The sequence below is a fragment of the Anser brachyrhynchus genome, assembly GCF_964034855.1.
Source record: "Anser brachyrhynchus genome assembly, chromosome: 1".
Lineage (NCBI taxonomy): Eukaryota > Metazoa > Chordata > Aves > Anseriformes > Anatidae > Anser > Anser brachyrhynchus.
In genome coordinates this window covers 123,328,798-123,350,933 of record NC_137694.1, presented here as the reverse complement: position 1 = coordinate 123,350,933, position 22,136 = coordinate 123,328,798, and the positions used below count along the sequence as shown (strand labels likewise).

At 39.3% G+C, this 22,136-nt stretch overlaps 1 protein-coding gene across 2 annotated transcripts in view; it reads right to left on the bottom strand.

Annotated features, from left to right (window-relative positions):
• Positions 1-22,136, bottom strand: part of DMD (dystrophin) — a 1,241,121-nt gene that overhangs the window by 1,177,338 nt on the left and 41,647 nt on the right. The gene's annotated exons all lie outside the window — the stretch shown is intronic.

Here is a 22,136-nt window from a genome sequence, read left to right as displayed (position 1 = left end):
TAAATGAGAACTTCTAGATAACTATACAAAGAGGATGAAATTATTAGAAGTTAAATAATAACATTATTTGCTATTAAGCCCAGTGTTTTGTTTGATTTTTGTTGGGTCGTGGTATTTTTTTTTATTCATTTTTCTTTTTAACATACAAAGCGTGTTTGGAATTCAAGCCGCTGAGAAATCATACCGCTTCAGAGCCTCTGTCCTGCTCAGCAACACAGCCACTAAAAGTGTGCCAATATTCCTGCTCATCAACACGAATTTCTTAAAACACTTTGCTGAATCATGAACAGGGTACTCTTAAACCAGCAAGTCTTCTCTCCTGAAGTGTGAAGCCTCTTTCATGAAACAAGAATGTCAGGGTTCACTTAATGCAAATCAATACACAGCCATTAGCAGTACCATTTATTTATTTATTTATTTATTTTACAATAAAGTATCCAGTTACTATTTCTCATTACCCAACGCACCTTTCTCTCTAAGTGAATTTACAGTCAAACTGGCCGTTTCACTTCACTCTTCCACCTTTTCAAAGAATATAACTATGTTCTCAGACAAGCCTGATATCTATGATTACGAATGTTTCAGAACTGTTTTAAAAAAAACCCTGTAACCCTGTAATTTACATCCTACATACCTATCTCTAAATATAAGCTTTCTTAAAATTTTATTTGGGAAAAAAAAAGTCGTCTGCTGTCTGTTCTTGATAGCACTGAACTCAAAAATAAGATTCCTATTTTTCACTGTTTCTGTACCCAAACAGCCTTATGCACTACCATGCCAAGAAATTGCTTAGCTTCTCATTTCAGGTTTTGGGATCCATACAATTCAAGCCACATCTCCGTAGAGTCACTGCGTATTAGATGCTGTGAAATGTGAACTAAGTGCATGCCAGAGAAGCATGCACTACCTGCAAGATGCATCATTCTTCTTGCATAGGTTTCCTTCCCCCAAGGAGCTTGCAGATGACAGTGCACATCAGTGGATTTGGGGAGGCACAAGGGAGCCCAGGGACAAGAACAAGCAGTGAGAAGGATGAAGAAAGCTGAAGGGCATGAATTGCCCTGAGTGCTGAGTGACGAAAGGCAAGGACAAGAGACTGGAGTTATCAAGCTGGGCTCCTGGAAAGAAACACTTGCCACTTTGTTTTGATAACAAATTTAGGGCATTCTCAAACCATTTAGGGGACTGCTCACTGTCCTGCTCACCTTCAGTGCTTACATCTGTTGAGGAGTGTGAAGAAAGCCAATTCAAAAGCTGTTACGTATTTTTCATGGCATCACCAGACAAAGCGGTGATGTAGAATGAACATTGAGATAGCTATTTTCAGTATTTCTTGTGTTACAACAAATTTATTCCATGTTTACCTATAAACTAGGTAATGAGATTTGACTCATTTTTCTCCAACAATTCACCAACTAAGGGATTAAATAAAACAATCAAGTAGAGTACCAAGTCATGAATAAAACAGGATTTTTTGTTGTTGTTTAATTACATGGCACTGAATATTTTATTTCTTTATAATCTGAAATGCTGTAAGGGGTTACACAGGCTTTCTGCATCCTCTGGAGATAGCTCCTTTTGTTCTATATACATATATAAATTAAAATGATTTCATCAGAAAAAAAGAAACCCGTATGAAAGTGTAAGTGTGCTTGTGAATGAAATAAAATGCTCCAGTTTAAATGCAAATTTTTGATCTAATCACCTCCACATAACCTTATACATGTACTGCTGTTAAAAGGAAAACCTTGCTGGAGCATGGCTATTTAGCCCAGAGAAACTGTATCAGCAGAAACACCATTATGGAGAGCATAAATTTACAGCTAAAGTTAATGATGACCTTCCTGGAATATATCAAGAAACTAATATAAAGAAGGTAGCAATGTATTTTCGGTTACTCTTGGTAGCTTAAGTCTTTAAATCAATTCTTCACTTATTGCTAGGTACTACCTCTCCAAAACACTACACAAATAGAGCAAATTAACAATATAAATAATGGTTTAGCTAATTGACCTCAGAAAATCAGTCCCTCCAGACTATCTGGCAGACCAGTATCATGAGAAGTACGCTACTTCAGACCATTAGTGAAAGGTTCAAAAGTTCATTCCTGTTTGGAAACTGAATTTAGGAGTTTAAGTCTTTTCCATCAAAACTGGAAAGTTTTAAAAAAACCCTCCTTAGTGATTTAACAAAGATGCTAAGGCTGCACCACAGCTCTGCAGGTCTGAGCTGAGCGTGTTGCTCCACCAGTGTCCCACCTGCACGCTGAGGGACAGTTACGGAGGATTAATCCTGCCACCCTCCTACATCTTAGCTCCTACCTGGAGGTCTGCCATGGCCTCTGTCCCCAGGGAGGGGACCGCAGGCCTCTGGACAGCAGTGGCTGGGTGACACACCACCCTGGGGGTCCCTGCACCCCAGGGCTCCCCAAGCACAGAGGACCAGGGTGCCACAACCAAGAGAGGCTTCTGGTGCTCAGCTGCCCAAGAGGTGAGACTCTGCCTCCTCCTCTTTACTTTCACCACAGGTGAAATGAAAAAAGCCTCGTGACACTATTTTGATCCTTTCCTTCCTTATGATACTGGAACAAAGGGTCGAAGAATGAGATGAGAAACAGGAAATAACAGCTAAAACATGACTTGATCACAATTCAGCCTGCGTGCTGCTTTGTCCTCCCCCCAGCAATGAATACTATCACTTAACAGTTTCAAAAAAATATTGGAAAAAATACTGGTATGTTTGAGCAGAAGACCAGTTACACTTACAGGTTTTCAAGTAAGAGTAAATATACACATTTAATATTGCATATGCTTGCATTCAATAGTTGCATTAGAGTACATCAGCAAGAGTATAATAATTCTGGTAGTAATATTGATAGTTCAGCAAACACATGGGATGATGTGCTTAAAGTGTTTTTAGAAGTGAATGCAGGAAGGCTGATTCTATGAAATACCACAAAAGCATTCAGGACACTTAATACCTCAGAGGTCTGAGCACTAGCTTCCAAAGTGAAAGTTTGGCAGGTAATCCGTTAGCAACATTTGCAAATCTCATTGGGCATCTTCCCAAATTCTTTGTAAGATTTTGGCCAAGTGTGCCTATGGCCAGGAACCATTGTTTGAGCACAGTATTTCTGGCACCTTCAAAAAGCATTTCACTACTGAGTGGAATCTAACAACAGCATCTAGAATCTATTTCCCATTGATTTCTGTAAGTGCTAAAGCGTACCTCTAAAGTTTCATTGGCATTGCTTTGTTTTTGTTGTCCACAGATGCAAAATCAGGATCTTTTAAGATGATCCATCAGGACAACAGTAAGCAGTTCTATATCCTATTAAGTATAGTAATCAAAGCACATTGAATAATTATACATATACCTTTACTCTTTATTTCCCAATTAATAAATGCACAAGTTACATGAGTAAAGAGATAGCATAAATACCCCTGTGCTAAACAGCTTAAACATCTCTGCAGCAAAATCCACCCACAAAATTTCTCATTTAAGTCAATCTTACAGTGATGACATTTAAAAGACAAAAGGTTACACTCAGTCATGACCCAGACAGTGGGAGCAAAAGCATACCAATAAATGCTTGTGTAGCTTTTCGGAGAGAAGTCAAGAATGAAAGCACACTGAATATTTGTCTGTCTCAGTAGCACCCAATCATAGCTGTAGTCGCACCTGTCCACACCTTTGGTTTATATATCACAGAGCACTTTATCTGAAAGTGAACTAGAATCAACCAGATAAAAATAGACAAGGGTGGCTTCCGAGAGCACACCAAGGGTTTTCCATTACCAAATGAGCGCTCAGGCCAGCCTAGAGCTAAGTCCAAAGGAAGCCCCCCTTGACATGTTGCCCTAAAACACGAACACAAAGTCCTCAACACCCAGCGCCTTGCCTTACAGACCTGCTCCCGCAGGGCTGCATTTGTGCTAAGGTAGGCATTGTCTTACCGTCACTGTCATGGCAAAAGATACTTCATCCATTTTAATGGGAAATCCATTGCTCTTGAAGCTTAAAGGACTTTAGCAATCTGTAACAAGCCTTTCATGAGGAAGCAGACTGTTCTGTCCATACCCCCAAAGAGAGCTAAAATGATGGCTACAGCAGTCTATTAATAGAAATTGGAGATGCCTATCTTTCCTGCTAAAATTAAAAAGCTTTATGCTTACTTCTAGTTCTATTATTTTCCACCTTAAACACTGTCTCTCTAATCCTGAATTGTTGTATCTCTCAGTATCCTAATAGTGGTTCCAATATTCTCTGCTACACATTTTCTCCTCAAGTTCCAGGATTTTCTTATCTGGTGCTTAAAACTGTTTAACCAATTTAACTACTTTTCATAGTAGCAGTACATCAATAAACTGAAGAATATTGTTTTTCGGGTTCCCACTGAGAAGATAAACTCAGCAGTCTCTTAATGCAGCAGAGATAAAATACGCAGTATCAGTCAGGTCTGACTGTTGCAGAGCAAAATTATATTTGATGTCCTTCACAAACTCAGAGAAGTTAATGCCCAAGGCCTGACACCTGCGAATCCACACACAGTCTCCATTTAGCAAGAGCACTGCTGGAAGACCATGGGTCAGCAGGAGGAGGCTGCTAGGAAGTCTGCAGTTAAAGGGGGAAGCATTAAGTATCATTGACTTTCTGCAAAGTGCCTGACATGTCATCATCTTCACCCAGATTATAGGTATAAGCAACTAGAGGAAGACAAAAAGATGAGGACTTGTGTTTTAGCCACAGTGGCAAGACAACCTAGCCCATAATGAAGGTCAAACTACAGTCAGGAAAAAGAAGTCTGCTTGGACAGTAATTCAACATATAAAATCACTTAAGAAGTGGAGAAAAAAGGGCCAGGAAGTTGTTCAGTGGATGATGATTACAGCCAGCTCCCCTGAGAAACTCAGGCAACTGTAATAGCAGCCAGACATTTCAGAGCAGCCATTTTAAAAAGGAAGAAGCCTATAAAGTTAACCTGGATTTATAGCAGACTCCCAGACTAAGATGATTTCATTTAACCAAGCCTATGGCAGTCTCTTACAGATTTATCTAGCCAGTTATTTTAAGTTTGAACGACACTTGTAAATATACTGCAAAGACTAACGTGGCAGTAAATCCTGCGTGATGCTATTCATTTAGGCCTCCATGATCCCACCCCAAGTAAGTAAACACCATTCAAACTCTACCATTTCAGACAGTGACACGAGAAGTACCTTTTTTCTGCCAGAGCTTCTCCATTAGGGGTTATGATGTTAATTGCTGAACAAGCCACACTGACCATGAAATAGAAAGTGCTGTTTCCTAGAGGCTACCTGTTTCCCAGTAACCCAGAATTACTCAGACTGACAAAGCGAACTCCAGGGTGAATGAAAGGGAAGAGGATGGATAAGAGACTCACCAAGTCATCATGAAAATCTCAACTTAAAAAATGTGAGAAAAACATTGTTTGGGAAATTAGGGGGGGAAAGCTTTCATGAAAGGGAAGAACAATCCTTTGGCTTTTCTTTATTTAATAGAAAACTCTAGAGAACTGTTTTTTGATTTGTTTTTCTAAAGTCTGCAACTTACCGCCTTTCAGTTATTCCCATCAGATTGAGACCTTAAGAAATCAATATGCTTTACCTAATGTATCAGAAGAAATGAAGGCATTCCAGTCAAATGGAAACAGAATTAAAATAAAGCATGCACAATTAATAATAAATTTGTTTCAGGGTTTTATAGTCTTTTTTACGGAAATAAAAGCTGCATAACAGCAATAATTTTCAGACACGCAAAATAATGATGAAAACAGCAAGGAGGAAAAATTAGAAATTTATTTAATATTATTGTTTATCAAGCTAGTAACACTTATCTCCCTAGGGCACAATGAAGATGAGTTAATATTTATATAACTCATAGAAGCTGAAAGGTGGTATTTAAAGCAGCAGGTATGGAAATATAGGTGTAGCTAATTCTTATTTTAATTTTCCACTTGCAAAGTAAATTTTTACACTTCTTATTCAAAAAGAAAACAACAACAACAACAAAACTTGGAATTTGAATTAATGTGAAAGGAAGTTGTTTAAAAGCAAACAAAAATCCTACTGGCTATGCTCAGCTTGAATTGCCATACTGCTAAACTGACCTCTTCCACAAAAGGAGGCTGAATAAGCCAAGATATTTGTTCCCTGCTTGCTTACATAGAGTACAGCTGTGCCCTGCAGGTGTTCATTACTCTTTCATTCTGCTTCTAGATTTGGGGTTTTCATTTTTTCTTTTATATGTACATAAAATCCTAGGGGGAGGTTGTGAGTTGAGGGGCTAAGACAACCTCCTGGTAGAATACTCAAAATAATCTGGAACAGATTTGGGGGTGCTATTTTGTAGGGGCTGGGATGGAAGCCATCAATTTCAGCTGTAGGGAATATATGGCACAGAAATGATTCATTCCTTCCACCTTATCCTTAGCACCAGGGAAGTCTGCAGAAGTTCTTGTTCTGTACAACTGTATTTGTGAAGTCTTACAGAAATTCTAACTGTTAATGGATCAGACAGGCACATGTATTTGGACAATGAACAAGCTAACATCATTTAATACCTCTGCATCTCATTTGCTGTTTTCCAAATTACCCTAACTAGTAATACACGCTCCCCCAAATGACAGTGTCATCCTGGTTCAGCTTCCCAGGTGACTTCATGAATCATGTAAATCTTCCCACCAAAGATGCCTCCTTAGCTTTGCACAACAAGGAGCTGTGTTAGAGTTCACTTCCTTAGTAAAGTTTCTAACACAAACAAAAAAGCAAGATCTGCTCTTCCACCAGCCCTCCCAAAACAGCTCCTCACACGTTCCTACTACAGACAACCAGCTGCAGTTCCTCAGCTCAAGGCATCAAACTCAGTTTGTTATGAGCTGCCTTTGGAAAACTTTTGCACATTATCTTCTGTTTTATTTCCTTATCTTGAATTTGTCTTTCTGTCCAGATTTTTTTTTGTTTCATACTGCTACTGAGATGAGAGCAAGAGACCTGAAGAAGGCCATATCACTTTCTACCTTTACCTTCCCCTTAAGTACGGTAACTCCATCTGCTAGTTCTCAGTCATATTTCCCACACTAGATTAGCTCTAGTTCTTCTCACTTTGGCACAGCACATCATGAGATAAAACTTCCGGAAATGTCATCTGCTACTGCTGCCAAGCCAATGGGCACCACCACACTTCTCTCTAGGTTGTAACAGGCCACTATGCCCGTCAGCTTTGACTCCTGTAGCAACCACTCATGGACACTAAGCAAGTAGCCTAAAAAGACTATGTTTAAGACTACTAAAGGCAATGCATAGACTGTGGGAGTTACTTCACAGATTGTCTTACAACCCCAAACATGAACTTAATACCCTTCCCTCACCAAAGCATGAATCTAGAGTCACCATTTTACAGCCACGTAAAACCAGCTTTACAACCGTGATCCATACGCCAAACAAATATTCAGAATCAAGTAATGATTCCCTTTATTCACCCAAACTAAAATCAAAACTGCCATGAAATTGGGTAACTTCCAGTTTTGAATAGACCATCTTAAACTGCAAAATGAAGATCTCACTTTAGAAAGTATTTCCAAGTTTCCTGGCCCAAACAAAAATTTTCCTATGCCAAGCACGTATGGACTGCAAGAAGATAGTAGAGAACCCGTTAATCTTTATTTCTACAAATGAAGTTCTAATTTTTAAGAGCTCTAAGAGTTAGTCAAACAATCGGTTATAAGTTCCATTATTAAAACTCTTTTGCCTTACAATGCCCATGAGGGCTGAAGGGAATTTAAGCTCCTAAAATAAAGCATCCTCAACACAGAAGTTGCTTTTCTTGTATTTATGATGGTGAAATATTAAGGCTTGTAAAAAAGAACTATGTTTTCCCATTTTACTTTTCATCTCAGTTTCCAGTATTAAATCACATTTTACAGTCTGGACACAGCAGTCCAAGATTGCAAAGAGACAAGATATTAAATCTGCCAGTTCAGCCCAGGACTAACAGTAGCTTAGTAGGTCCATTCAAACAGTGTAGGACTGAAAATACGGAAGCATCACAGGAGAATCTAGCAAAGAGCAAGAAAAGATACTGCCATGGTGCTAGTTTTAGAACATGCATATGAGTATGAGAAAAGCTGTCCACAATCCAGCTGTTTTTTTTTCCCCAAGTGAATCAATTGACATAGTCACATTTACAACCTGAAACACAACCAACAGAAAGTGATTAAAAAAACACACACACACTCCTTCTGCTTCTGAGCAAACTAACATTTCTACACATACACTGAATAACCAGCAATACAAACAGATGCCTAACAACGGCAGTTGGGATTTTTATTTTTGTTCACAACATGAAACGTAGTTAACTAGTAAGTTATATAACCTATTATAGTTATCTATATTAAGCCTATTTAACTATAACAAGCCCAGTTAACCTTCTGCAGAGGATGAACCTGCAGAAATCATGAAAGTCTAGGAGAATTCAGGTCAAACAATGTTTACAACAGGAGCAAAATAATTTAAAGTACAATCAAAATTACAAAGGAAGCTGAGCTGCAGAAAGTACAAATACGTCCTGCAGTTTAGGAATGCTTTTTAACAGAGAATCAAAGTGGATGCAGGAGAGGATGGCGTTATGCTCTTTGAGGATGTAATAAAAAAGAGAAGTACAAAAAAACCCATTGGGAAACTCCGCACATTCAAAATTATTCTGCTTCAAGTCACAATGTGTACTACAGAGGTGCTTAGTTTGATAAAGGTGAAATCTTGTCTCTGAAACTCTGCATGTTCTTCAGACCCAATCTTATTTTAAAGTAATAGACTGAAACTTAATCTCTGGATTCAGTCATGTAGAAAATAAGTTTGGACTACTAAAATTAGCAGCAAGCCTGCCCAGAGCTTAATGGTTTAATATATTTTTAACAAAAGTTTTTGATATTACATCACAATGGACTGAGAGCTCAATAATATTGTCCAATTCTATTTTCTAATAACAACTGCAACGCTATTCTTATTCATAAAACGCTCAGATGTTTTAACACTGACGTATAAAACTGAAGGAGTAACTTATGGCTTACCCCTCTTGAAGCCATGATACACCACAGAGTATGAGTGGATTACTGTCCCCAAATGGGCTCATGTGACACCAGACAAAGCAAATGATGCTGTCTAGTAACAATAGTGTTTGCACCATAGCTTTTTTCTATGGAAATTTATTCTTTCCAGCTGCTTAGGATGACTTGAGAGATCCTTCGTAAAGATGATAAAGCAACTTTTTTTTTTTTTTTTTTTAATTAAGAGTATAATAACTAGGCTTAAAAAACAAACAAACAAACAACTCATCCTTGCCACTGGCACAAAAGCAAGAAATCAGAAGGTGGTTTAGTTCTTCTCCAGAAAGACACTATGTGTTTAGTTTGCAAAAGCTGGTGAACATTTTCTCTTTAAAAAACAGCTTTGATGTGTCTTAATTTAAAAAGGAAAAAAAAAAAAGGAAAGTAATACAATGAAGGTCTTATCAAAACAAAGGAAATGCAGAAGAGATTTTTCTGTTGTTTTGCTTCCAGAGTGAACTACAGAAGCACCTGACCTTGCACAGGTATTTGATCAGAGCTCACCTCCAGCAACAAAGCTCCTCCCTAAGCATTGTTTTATGAAGCAGACTGAAGCCTAGTGAAACAAAGACTGTGCTCAGCACTTACGTGAACAGATCTTGCAGTCAGATTTCCAAAATCCATGGAAAATTGAGTCTAAATAAAAACTGCAGAACTAAATCAATTACTTTTAAAGTAATACCACATCTTTGGAGAAGACCAGAACACAGCTCCATGTCAAAGACTGAAACAAATGCACTTACTCAGCTTCAACCACTGACCAGGAGAAAAACAATTATTTGTGCTCTAATATATGCTATGCACTATTAAAATCTTCTGTATTTTTATACCTGCATTTTTTTTTACAACAGAAATTGCTTGTAATTTTCAATACCACCGAAAGGTGGCATTTACAATATCACAGAAAAATACAATTTAATCATAATCTTCAAGTAATCAGAAGGTTTTTACTTAAGTACATGTATTTTAATTATATTTTACTGCTTACATACTGGAACTGACCTGGTCAAGTTGTCTAGCAACACGCAGATGACAACAGATAAATGGACAGAGTGCAACTGTACGTCATTACAGAGTCTCAAAGACAACCATATATGAATTGATTACATAAAAGCAAATAAAATAATAATGGCTTAAGGAAGAGGTCATAAAGCAACTACACAGACAATAAGCAGCTAGGAATAGTAACCAATAACCAGTTCATTATATATCAAAACAGTTTAAGACAAAAAAAAAGTCACATAGTAATTTTACTTTGCAAATTCCGAAGAGGTCTCTTACTCCTGCACTACATTCAAATATATGTTTTTCTTAAAGGCTAATTAAAAAAAAAAAAAAGTGCAGAATTTTATTATTTTATTTTAAAATGCTTTAGCCATTTTTCCCCTCTGGTGAAGCATTTTACCTTTTTTTTTTTTTTTCCCTTGAGTTTGAGCTAATGGAATATAGTACGCAAGGTAACACTATCTGTATGGCTAATTTAAACCCCACATTAAATTTTTATTGTAGTTTGGTTTATTACATGATTTTATATCATTGAAAGCAACACCTGGTGTGAATGAGTAGAGGAAAGAAAGAGAACAGTTCCAGAACCTAAAATACGCACAGTTCTGTGAACATGCTCACCTATTATACCAGCATCCTCCAGAGACAGGTAACTCTGTATTATCTCTACTATACAGCAAGCAAGCACCAATGTCCAGTGACTTCTCCAAATATGCACAATAAACAGGGAAAGACCAAACTAGAAGCGACAGCAATCTGTTTCACAGCATTACACACAGGCCTTGAGACTACCACATCCCTTCACTGCATTTTCCTAACAATCCCCTTAGAAATTCTGTATATATATTTCCTCTGCATATAGTTTCCCCTACTCCATTTGCATATAGGTTTTGAAAATTGCAAATATTCAAGCCATTTATTGTCCTTCAGAATTATAGAACCTAATTAATCTCAGTTGTTGTGGGTATCCAAAAGCTTCCCATTTGTTCATCTATGTCTAGTTTTAAAGAAGTAGAAAAAAGATGGCTACAGCTGTTCCATAGACCAAGCTTGAAGCTTGTCAAAGAAGCTATTTTATTTCAGCTTAGGTGAGATCAATACAGATGTTATTATATTCTTCCCTAGAGAGGCCAAGAGAGGTGAGGAACAGCAGAGGCATGATCCCTCTGGCCACCTGCTTTGAAAGACAGAGATCACCCATTTCTAGTCATCTATTGTTGCTATTCAAATAAGAGACTTTTGAGATTATTATGGAATCTGTACTGTTAAAATGTAATGGGAGAATAGCACAGAATACAACTAGAATGAGAAATAAGCCTAAAAGAGAATCCCTCTCAATACTGGTCCCCAGATTAGAGCTGGGAGGCACTGCGGAGCACCCCAGCCAAGCAGCAGAACACAGCACTTATTTCTAAAGGAATGTCTAGAAGCAACAGCATATCTTTCCTTATAGCGACTCTGTTTTGAGCAACAGCAGTAGAGATGAACAGATCATGTTCAAGGTATTTGTGATATGCTTTTCAAGCATATTATACCAAAGAATCAAAGCAGTCATTAATTTAGAAGAAATTATTTTAAAGAAATCTTAATAGTAATAAAGTACGACAGATTTTACAAGTTTTGATTATTTATTTTTTTAAAAATATATATTCTACTGAAACTGAAGTTATTTCTAACTGCTCAGCTGGTGGCTTGCTAGGTCCACTCAGCTGAGTCATGAATCAGATTTTACAGGCAGCATTTAAATTCATCAAATCAGCGCACATTTTGATAAAAGTTGCAATTCTCAATCAGCACGAGACATCTTGAATAGGACTTAACACAGATTTCTAGCAAGGAGTTAAGGTAGGTCTTAAGCTGGTCTTTTTTACTTATATAAAAAGTAGGCCTAGAATATAATACCACATTAAATGAAAAAGTGTTAAATGGAAAACAGTGCATGCTAGGAGAAAAACAAAGCAACAAAAACCCTTAAGTTTCCAAGAAAGCTAAATGTAGTATTCAAATACAGTACAGGGGAAAAAAAACCTTCGTAAGTCTGTTCACAAAGATAAGCAAAACCCATGGTTTCTTCATTTCGTAACCATATCTTTGAGTTATTCTTCCTTCCTAAGGGTACGGTGCACTGCACTACACCCTTATTTACATGCAATGACATTGGAAGAGGGAGTAGCACTGAACAGTACTTACAATTTTGCCATAAAATTGTCACATTTGGAACCTAAACCTAGGTGAAAAAACCTGGTGGTGTTTGCCATAATTCATGTATTCAGTCACTCCAATGTTTTCAGCTTTGTTATGCCTCACTGCCTTCAAAACCAGCCACCTTCCAGCACTCAAACATCATTTTAAGCTAAAGATTTACACAAAGCAGATATTAACACCCCCCCCCCCCCCCCTTACGAACCCTCCTGATTGATATGTGGTTAGACAAAAACAGGCAGCAAGGAGCAGGCCAGCTAAGGTGCCAGTGAGACAGGCATGCAGGACCCTAAAGGGATTGCTCTAAAGTGGTGCTCTATAGCTCTTGCTCATACCCAATGCTCTCGCCCTTCACAGCATAACAGAACCAGGACCAGCTCACAAAAGCCATCCATTATAAAGGGTGCTGAGAGTCACAGTACATTTGTAGAGAGCTCAGTCAAGCTCTGTCTACTTCGTCTTGCCCAATTTCATCTCAAATATGGGCCTGCCATTTCTGCCATGCTCTCCAAACAGTACATGAGACCAGTGCTGGTCCCACCAATCTCCCTGCTGAACAGCAGCACTGACTCAACACACAAGTTTTTGGACCCACTTTTGGGGTTCAAAGAGGATGCGGTCTCACTGAAGCAGCCACAGCAAGCCCTCCCTGCAGCCACCCAGAACTGCCTCGCTGTGATGCTGCCTCCCACCAGGGGACACACACCAGAGACTGTGCCTGCCAGGAAAGATGCCATAGTTTTGCTGGGAGAAGGAACAAGATGACACAACAATGAAACAGATGATGGAAGATGGGATGAAAAACTGCACTAGGAAAGAAATACGAGCTGCTAAATTAGAAAATGCTCTCAGTGGAAAATTTTAAATTTACTTAGGCAGAGAGATGCGGCTCTAATCTAGGTGTAGTGAGAGAACAGTTAGCCGCTTTAAGATATTCCACAAATAATTTCTAAAGTGGTAGAAAGCGCATCCATAAGCTAATGCAAAAGGCAGAGACTTAAAAGGACAGATCTGAATATTCCATCTAAACAACCCCACTGCAGTGAGACATACAGTGAGTGTACTGGGTTTATGTGGCAAGGCTGGGGCAGCAGGGGGCCACAGGGGTGCCTTCTGTGAGAAGAATCCAGAAGCTGCCCTATGTTGGATAAGGGGCCTGCCCCTAGCCAGAGCCGAGCCAATAAGCAATGTTACTTACACCTCTGTGAGACCATATTTAAGAAAGGGGGAAGAAAAAAAAAAAAACTGCTGGGGAACAGCAGCTGGGAGGGAGAGGAGTGAGAGAGCCCTACAGCCCCCAAGGTAAGCGCAGCAGGAGGGCAGGAGGTGCTCCAGGCAGGCAGCAGCAGTTCCCCTGCGGCCTGTGCAGGGAGAGGCCCCTGGTGGAGCAGGCTGTCCCCCTGCAGCCCATGGGTCCCACACGGAGCAGATCTCCACGCTGCAGCCCGTGGAGGAGCCCACGTGGAGCAGGTGGATGTGGCCTGGAGGAGGCTGCGGCCCATGGAGAGCCCCCGCAGGAGCAGGCCCCGGGCCGGAGCTGCAGCCCGTGGAGAGGAGCCCACGCAGGAGCAGGGGGTCTGGGGGGAGCTGCCGCCCGCCCGTGGGGGACCCGTGCTGGAGCAGTTTGCTCCTGGGGGATGGATGGACCCCGTGGTACGGAGCCGTGTGGGAGCAGTGCTGGAAGAGCTGCTGCCTGTGGGCAGCCCCCGCAGGCTCAGTTCGGGAAGGACGGCATCCCGTGGGAGGGACCCCACGGGGAGCAGGGGCAGAGAGTGAATGAGAAGGAGCAGGAGAGATCAAGTGCTATAGACTGACCGCAACCCCCATGCCACCATTCCACTTGGGGGGAGGATGTGGAAGAGGGTGGATAGGACAGAAGATGTTTTTGGTTTCTTTCCTTTGCTTCTCATTTCTCTAGCTTGTTAGTAATAGGCAATAAATTTTACTATTTACCTACTCTGAGTCTGTTTTGTCTGTGACAATAATTGAGTGATGTCCCTGTCCCTGTCTCAACTCTTGAGTCCTTTTCATCATATTTTCTCCCCCTTTCCCTTTGAGGAAGGAAAGTAAGAGAGCAGTTGTAATGGAGCTCGGCTGCCCACCTGAGCAAAGCCACAGCAGTGAGAAACTGAGAAAAACCTCAACCTGCTTCCAAACTTCCCAAATTTCAGATATTCAGATATCTAATTTCAAAAGATGAGCTTCCAGTTCTACTTATAGTGATATTTAACATTTGTAATTGTTTCAGTGGTATCAAAGTCACATTGACAGACTATCGCAATTTCTAGGCAGGTGCCTGACAAAATGCTAGTGCTAAAGGAATGATTCAATGGCTGTGGCACCAGCTTTTAGCAGTAACGTAATTAAAAAGAGATTGAGGGTTGCTCAGTATCAAATCTACATTCCCTGTGAATCTCTTTGTTTTGTTTTTATTAGAAAGTCATCTTCCACTTATGGGAAATTATGAATTAGATAATCTATTAAGTCCCACACAGACATTTTTGTCAAAGACTTTTGTTGTCAGCTGCTTATGTTGAATCTAACATATTTGACACAGCCTTCAGTAAGAGTCAGACTAGAATTCACAGAAAACTTTATATAGGAAAGAACCCAAACTTATTTTTGATAGACTTGTGACACAGCCAAGATTTTACGCAATTTTTATTTATGCACGCTAAGTGTTCTGCAGACTATAACATTTCTCAATATAATAAAATAAGGCATTAATTGGATGAGATCATTTCTAAGTTCCTCAAAGACAATTCTGTTAAGTTGCATTCTCTGAGGAAATTTAAGATGGAGTCAAACTTGTACTTCTAAATTTTTACAGGCAAAGAAGTGTTTGCCATAATTCATGTATTCAGTCACTCCAATGTTTTCAGCTTCGTTATGCCTCACTGCCTTCAAAGCCAGCCAGCTTCCAGCACTCAAACATCATTTTAAGCTAAAGATTTACACAAAGCAGATATTAACACCCCCCCTCCCCCCCATTATGAACTCTCCTGATTGGTATGATCCATCAAACGTGCCTTTCCAAGTCAGTTAAAATACATAACCAACAATCATGGGCTTTTACAAGGCCAAAAAACACTTTCAAAGTGATCAATTTTTTATTTTATTTTTTGTCCCTCCCCTTCCCCCCCCCCCCCAATCAAGCTGTCTTTAGCATTATACTCATTCTTTTCCAGGGCCTGATCCAAGGCTCACTGAATTGAAAGGAAAGACTCATTGGCTTCAATAGCATGGGAGCAGACTTGCAGCACACCATATGCCAAGCATGAAAGTATCCATCTGTCACTGATCCATATCTTGTTATTGTTATGTGCATTGCATCAATGAATTAGTTTGGTTTTATTTCCTTTTTTTTTTTTTTAAAAAAAGAGATGAAGCTTGTAAAGGAGCTGCTGGAGGAAGCTGATGAGTAGTTCGTTGTAAGCCAGTGTCAAGCACAAGTCAGCATGACCTGTGCCTGCGGGGACAGGGGACTTTGAGCAGAGCCGTATGGCAGCAGCCAGGGTCCCATCACAAGTCGCCAGCCTCAGTCTCACAGAGACATCAATCCTGCTGTAAAGTGCCATTGAATCATCTGCCCTTATTTCACCTGAGCAATAGGGAGTAACACACAGGGAATGTGACAGCACAAGTTGCTTTTAAAAGTATGCAAAAGTATACAAGTTCTCCAGCAATTAAGGATCTTGTTTGTTTGGTTAATTACCCTTTTCAACATTTCCCTACATTTTGGCAAACATGCACAGCCCTCAAAACATAAGAACAGAAGGTGGGCGCTAATCTGCAGATCCCTCATTATCTCTTTTCTCTCCAAGATGAATCAGTTGCATTTGAGAGCCTGCTAAAAACTTATTTGCTAAGAACTTGTTTTGCAGACCCATCCCTTTCACTCACAAGGTGTGATATGCAGAAGCAATGCTGCTCTGAAAGCTGTGGTCATGATGAGTGGGCTCCTATACTTAGGCACTCACTTGATTCACAGTGATCCCCAATTAATCCCTCATCAGCCTCTTGTCCCACAAACTCACTGCCTCCTATCCTCCCAAAGCAGCTGGTGGCCAGGTGACCCCAGTGCCTCCTACACACAGCCAGAGCTGCCAGCCAGCCTCCTGTGCCATCTCTTCACTCCATCCACCTGCCACCCCACACTTCCCACAAGGTCTCCTCCCACAAGGTTTCATGCTGGCCACCATCCACGCTCCTCCCTGCCTACAACTCCTGAGCATCCCCTTGTTACCACAGTCACTCAAACCCCCACACATCTCTTCTCGATGTTTATTTCCTAGGTTTAATTCTACCTAGCCTTTGCTAAATTCTGATTGCTGCCTCAAAGCATGTACATGCAAAACCTAAAACTCTTTGCTAGCACAAGCAGCCATCAAAGATTAAAGAAATTTTTCTGACCAGGAGAGCCTTCATTGCAATGGAGCTTGCCTGCGCACACTGCTCACAGCTTATCACACTCTATAGATACCTTAAAGGAGGCTGTAGTGAGGTAGGGGTTGGTCTGTTCTCCCACGTGCCTGGTGACAGGACAAGGGGGAAAGGGCTAAAGTTGCACTGAGGGGGGGGGTGGTTTAGGTTGGATATTAGGAAGAACTTCTTTACTGAAAGGGTTGTTAGGCATTGGAATGGGCTGCCCAGGGAAGTGGTTGAGTCACCATCCCTGGAGGTTTTAAAAGACATTTAGATGTAGAGCTTAGTGATATGGCTTAGTGGAAGTCCTGTTAGTGTTAGGTCAGAGGTTGGACTAGATGATCTTGGAGGTCTCTTCCAACCTAGATGATTCTGTGCACTTGACTTCAGCACCTCAAAACATGTGGAGGTTGGTTCCAGTTTTATTTGAAAGTGTTCTGTATTTCACCTTGGCAAAGCTTGCAGGCTCATATGTCATCAGTTAAACCACCAGACAAGAATTCATATTTGAAGTTGCATCTTCTCCCAACCCTAATAGGTGTGGAAAGCCTTAGGTCAAGGCCTATTACAAGCCTTAGGTCAACATTCTTCCCAAAGTTCTTGTCAAAGGCCAAGGAAGCTATCTAATTCTTACCGAAGGTTAGTATATCAAGAGTCACTTCAGATTGAAGCTGAGCAGAACCTTGTGTTAGTGTATACTGATGTCAGTTTGGTTTAGTTTAAGACAGAGCAACAGCTTAGACTTAAGTTGTAGCAGACAATTGAGGTATTTCATTTAAACTATTAATATACAGCCCCCCAACATACATGCTGGATATGGTCAAAAATATGACCTTTTTTATAAAAATTTATTATCACCCATAGCAGCTAACACCAAAAATACCTTGCAATTTTTTCTGTGAGTACTGCAAACAGAAAATCCACAGCATTACACACCTGTCATATTGTGAATGGGGTATTAGGAACAAAGAAGGAATTTGAATGACTAAGCAGGAATTTAAGCACTATGCAGGTCACAGATATGCATGATAGAGTAAAATAGAGTAACGTGATAACCTTACAAAGAAGAATAAAACTAAAAAGCCCATCCCTGCATTGCACAATCTCACTTTATTTCCAAAAGAATTCTCCTAAGAGACCAAGAAAATTCTCAGTATATTTTCCTAACTGTTCTGCTTGTCATTGTAAAACAGACAATCCTGTAGCATCTCTGTCCCTAGAGAATAGGGAGCAACGTGTGCTTGTCCATATCACGTTACCCTTCTCTTCATCTACCAGCTTATGAACTTGAAACAAACATCACACACAACACTAATGCAGTCTTCATCCAGTGTCTTAAAATTGAATGGAAATGCTTGTTGTTGCTGTAAGCATATAGTGATGTGAGCCTGTCAGTTCAAATTTAAGTTCCTTGAAATCCAAATTTAAGTTCCTTGAAATCACAGTGATGGTTAGTTTCAGTAGTAATTAATAGGGTGGGTTCCCCCCCACACACTTCATTTCTCAGAACAAGAATGGGCTTTACAATAAACTAAAAATAAGATCCATATTAATTTCTTGGCCCACAGTTAGATTAATTCCTTCATCATTTAGTTGTACAGGCTAACAGAGCATGCTACTGGCCCACATTTAGAGTATTGATATTGCCACCCATTCTTCTGAAAATTTTTTTCTTTCTTATGCAAACATTCACTTGAAATTATATTTATGACCTTTGTAGTTCTGAGAGGGGGCAAAGCTGGCTGTACCCTCACTGGAGAGTCCTGAAAAAGGACAGGGAAACTGAATCTGAAAAATAGGACCAGTTTGAATGCTACAGCCTGTCTTTAAATAAAACACCCTCCTCACCTAAAAATACAAAAGAGCTTCCACAAGAATTGAGGATCTGTCAAAGAAGAGCCTCACAGCCGTCATTTTTCTAAAATTTTCACAATTTAAAAAATTTTAAAGTTTGTCATTACTGAATAATTAAGCCTGCTGAAGTCACAGACCTGAATGGTGACATTATTGCACCATAGAGATGCCAGTGTTTCCCACAGATGGCACCAAATACATTAATGTTTCATCACTAGACTGAATTTCCGTTCTTACATCACAAGCACAGTGCCATTAGAATTGATAATGTATGTTTAATTATATCTTCCTTCTGCTTACTTGCAATGGGTGGCAGTGATCTGCATGGACAGTGTGGACTTCATTGCTAAAATAGTGCCATGAATATCTAGTCAATATCAAACAAAGTAAAAAATAGTGCTTGCTTGTGCTTCCAAACACAGATGACAAAAATCCCAATTTTTCAACTTGTATGTATATAACAGAATAGATATTACATCACTGGTATGTTGCATTGATTTCCCCCCACACCCCCACCCCCTTGGGAGGCGGGGGTGGGGGGACAGTTTGGAAGCATATTTTATCAGAACTACATCTATTATTCATATGGAAGATCTGGCTCAGGCCTCTTTGTGCTAGGCTTTCACAAAACAGATAAAGATGGTTCCGGATCACATAATTTACAGGCTACATGACAGATAAACGATGAATATAAAGAAGCCTGCATTGAGAAACACAAATGCTTAGCATACCAGAAACTGTCTCAGTGCAGTGATTGCTGAAGAGGTTACACCAGTCCTGATGCTCATTTTGCCTCAGGTTTTATTGGGAGCACTGGTAAGTGCCACATTTTTCCACAAAGAGCAGATTTCTTGAACTATACCTGAGATGCACCCATCTCCTATGAAACTCCCCAAATTCAGTAGCATAAGCTGCTAATTAGCCTTTAAAAAGAAGTTATTGCAGTCACTTCCTAGCCCATTTATATTTGAATTGGTGACAGAGGAGAGGTGACAGAGGAGAAAAGGAAGTATAAGTGGTAAGTTGTTATACTATTTATATGACAAATTACCTAGAAATGCTGATCCCCCCCAAAAAGAAACACACTTGGAAGCTCCCAGCAGAGCTTTACATGTGAAGTTATTACTGGATGAGTGCCTTGTGTATGTCATTTTGCTTTCTGTTCAGTTTCTGCTAATTTTATGGATGGGAACCAATACTACTAGTTAACCTATTTCATTATTTTCTACCATTTCTATTTGAATCCATTAAAAAAATATGGTTAAATGTATTTCTTCTTCCCTGCCTTCATGCTCTAACATCAGAAAACTATGATAAATCCAGGGGAAGCAATTATATCATTGAAGTTACATATTAAGCCTTCATTGCAAATATATGATTGACATGCAAAAAAATCATTTGAACTCATGACTGTACTACTCCTTTTCTCTTTCTCCTTTTACTTCAGAAGGAAAGTATTTGCAATGGGTTAAACACCTTATTTAAAATATGAAATCAGTAGCACTATTGAGATTTTATTTCTTCAGCATTTTAAAATTCAACATTCCGATGACCTATCTGTCTGGTTAGTACTATACCAGAACAGTTTCAGTTCTGGGGTTTCACACAAGGGTATGAGAAGAGTGCCACTGCTCAGGTACCCATCCTCCATGAAAGGAAGTTCATGTCCTCCATTCATACATCCATCCCTATTTTCTTCAGCATCCTTTTTCAAGGATAAAGATGCCAATAACATTCTTTTTCGCCAAATCCTTCTCCAGGAGAAAATAGCTACTACATATCTACAGTTTTATTATGACACGCTCCCCTGGGTAGTGTTTACCTTTGGAACTGGGTAAATGTGATATGGGGAAGCTTCATGACTGCATCCTTAAGAAAAACACTCTTGAAAACACCTTTTGGCATTTTGGAGAAAGCGTGGTCTCCACTACTGTAGATTGCTTAGAAATACGCTTTAGTACCACTTCCTATCATACTTTTTAAAGTTCTGATAATATAACCAAATATATGCTATTCTAAAAATAGAACAACTTTTTCATAATTGAGACTTAATGAAGTGTTTCATACATAATTAAAAATGGTTAAAGGAACAGCAACATTCACAAAGACTTCTAGTTGGAAATCAAGGGGATAATTCTCCCTGCTCCCAAAAATACTCTTCAGACAAAACGCACAATCTTGCTATACTAACATTATCTGTCCGTACCTCCCTGGCGGTAAAAGCCATCCCAGATAGCTCACAACATCGAGACATATCTGAAATGATGAGTGAAAACGCCTTTTTCCTATTTAAATACCAATATAAACTGAGAATACAAATAAGGCCATGATATAAATTCTAACATTTTAGTGCTCCTTTTCTACAGAAACATGAAGAAGCAAATTGTTTACCTTAAACACCAATAATTATTTGAGTTCAACTTCAGTAGTTTTGAAAGAGTCATTTCTTAGTTCTTGTTCACTTCTCTAACAGAAACTTACTCAAACAAGCATATTTTCCATGAGTTACATCAATTTTAAAATATGCAAGACTTTTAGAGATGAAAACAGCAGTGTTCTGGCATACAGGATTTTACTTGTTTGCTTCTTTCTGTAAAGAGAAGCATTTGCATTTCAGCTAGCTTTGTTTCCAGTACAAGAGTAATATGCCTTGGTAAGTTTAGAACTAGACTGAAAGATGTCCCCCCCACCTCCATTTGATGAAGCCTAGCTTTAAGATGCTTATAAAAGATGTCATTTTAACATTTAAAGAATGCTTATCCACCTTCCAATGGTGGTGTTGTTACAATGAAGAGCCAACTTCTACATCATTAAAAATATTCTAAAATCCAAACACATCTATGCTTTTTTTTTTTGAAGTCATTCACACTTTATTAAACTGAACACATAACAATCCACTTTATCACTCCTCTGTAAATCAGATACCTTGTTGCAGGCACAGTTGCTTAGATACAGAGTAATCAGGGTAAGTGAATAAATCAAATTATCAATAACATACACAATTGCATCCTATTATCAAAATATTATCAAAACAGGCAATAGGGATAAATTTTTGGTTAGTTACAAGATAGACATTTAAAACTTGTTGGGTATTATGAGATGCCAAATAACTTAATTAAATGAGCATTAGTACACATTCTAGGATTTGTTCACTGCAGATAAATTAGAAACACCGTTGTTTTCTATGACAATAATTGCATGAACTACTCATGTGAAGCATCTCTACAGTCAGCTTGAAGTAAACACTCAACGAAATACTTCATAAAACGTTATTCTTGATGCAAAGTAGACCCATACAAAAACTTCCAATGTGACCATCTGAAATCACTTTGTACTTGCATTGATTTTACTGCCTGCAACAACTTGAGTCTGAAAAGACTGGGATGGTTCACTCTGGAGAAGACATGATTAATAAAAGACAGAATAGAGGTGCGCAAAATAACATATGGCAAGGAGAAGGCAAATTAGGCACTTCTAATTGCTGTGCCTCCTAATGCGAGAGCAAAGGCCAATCAATGGAACTGAG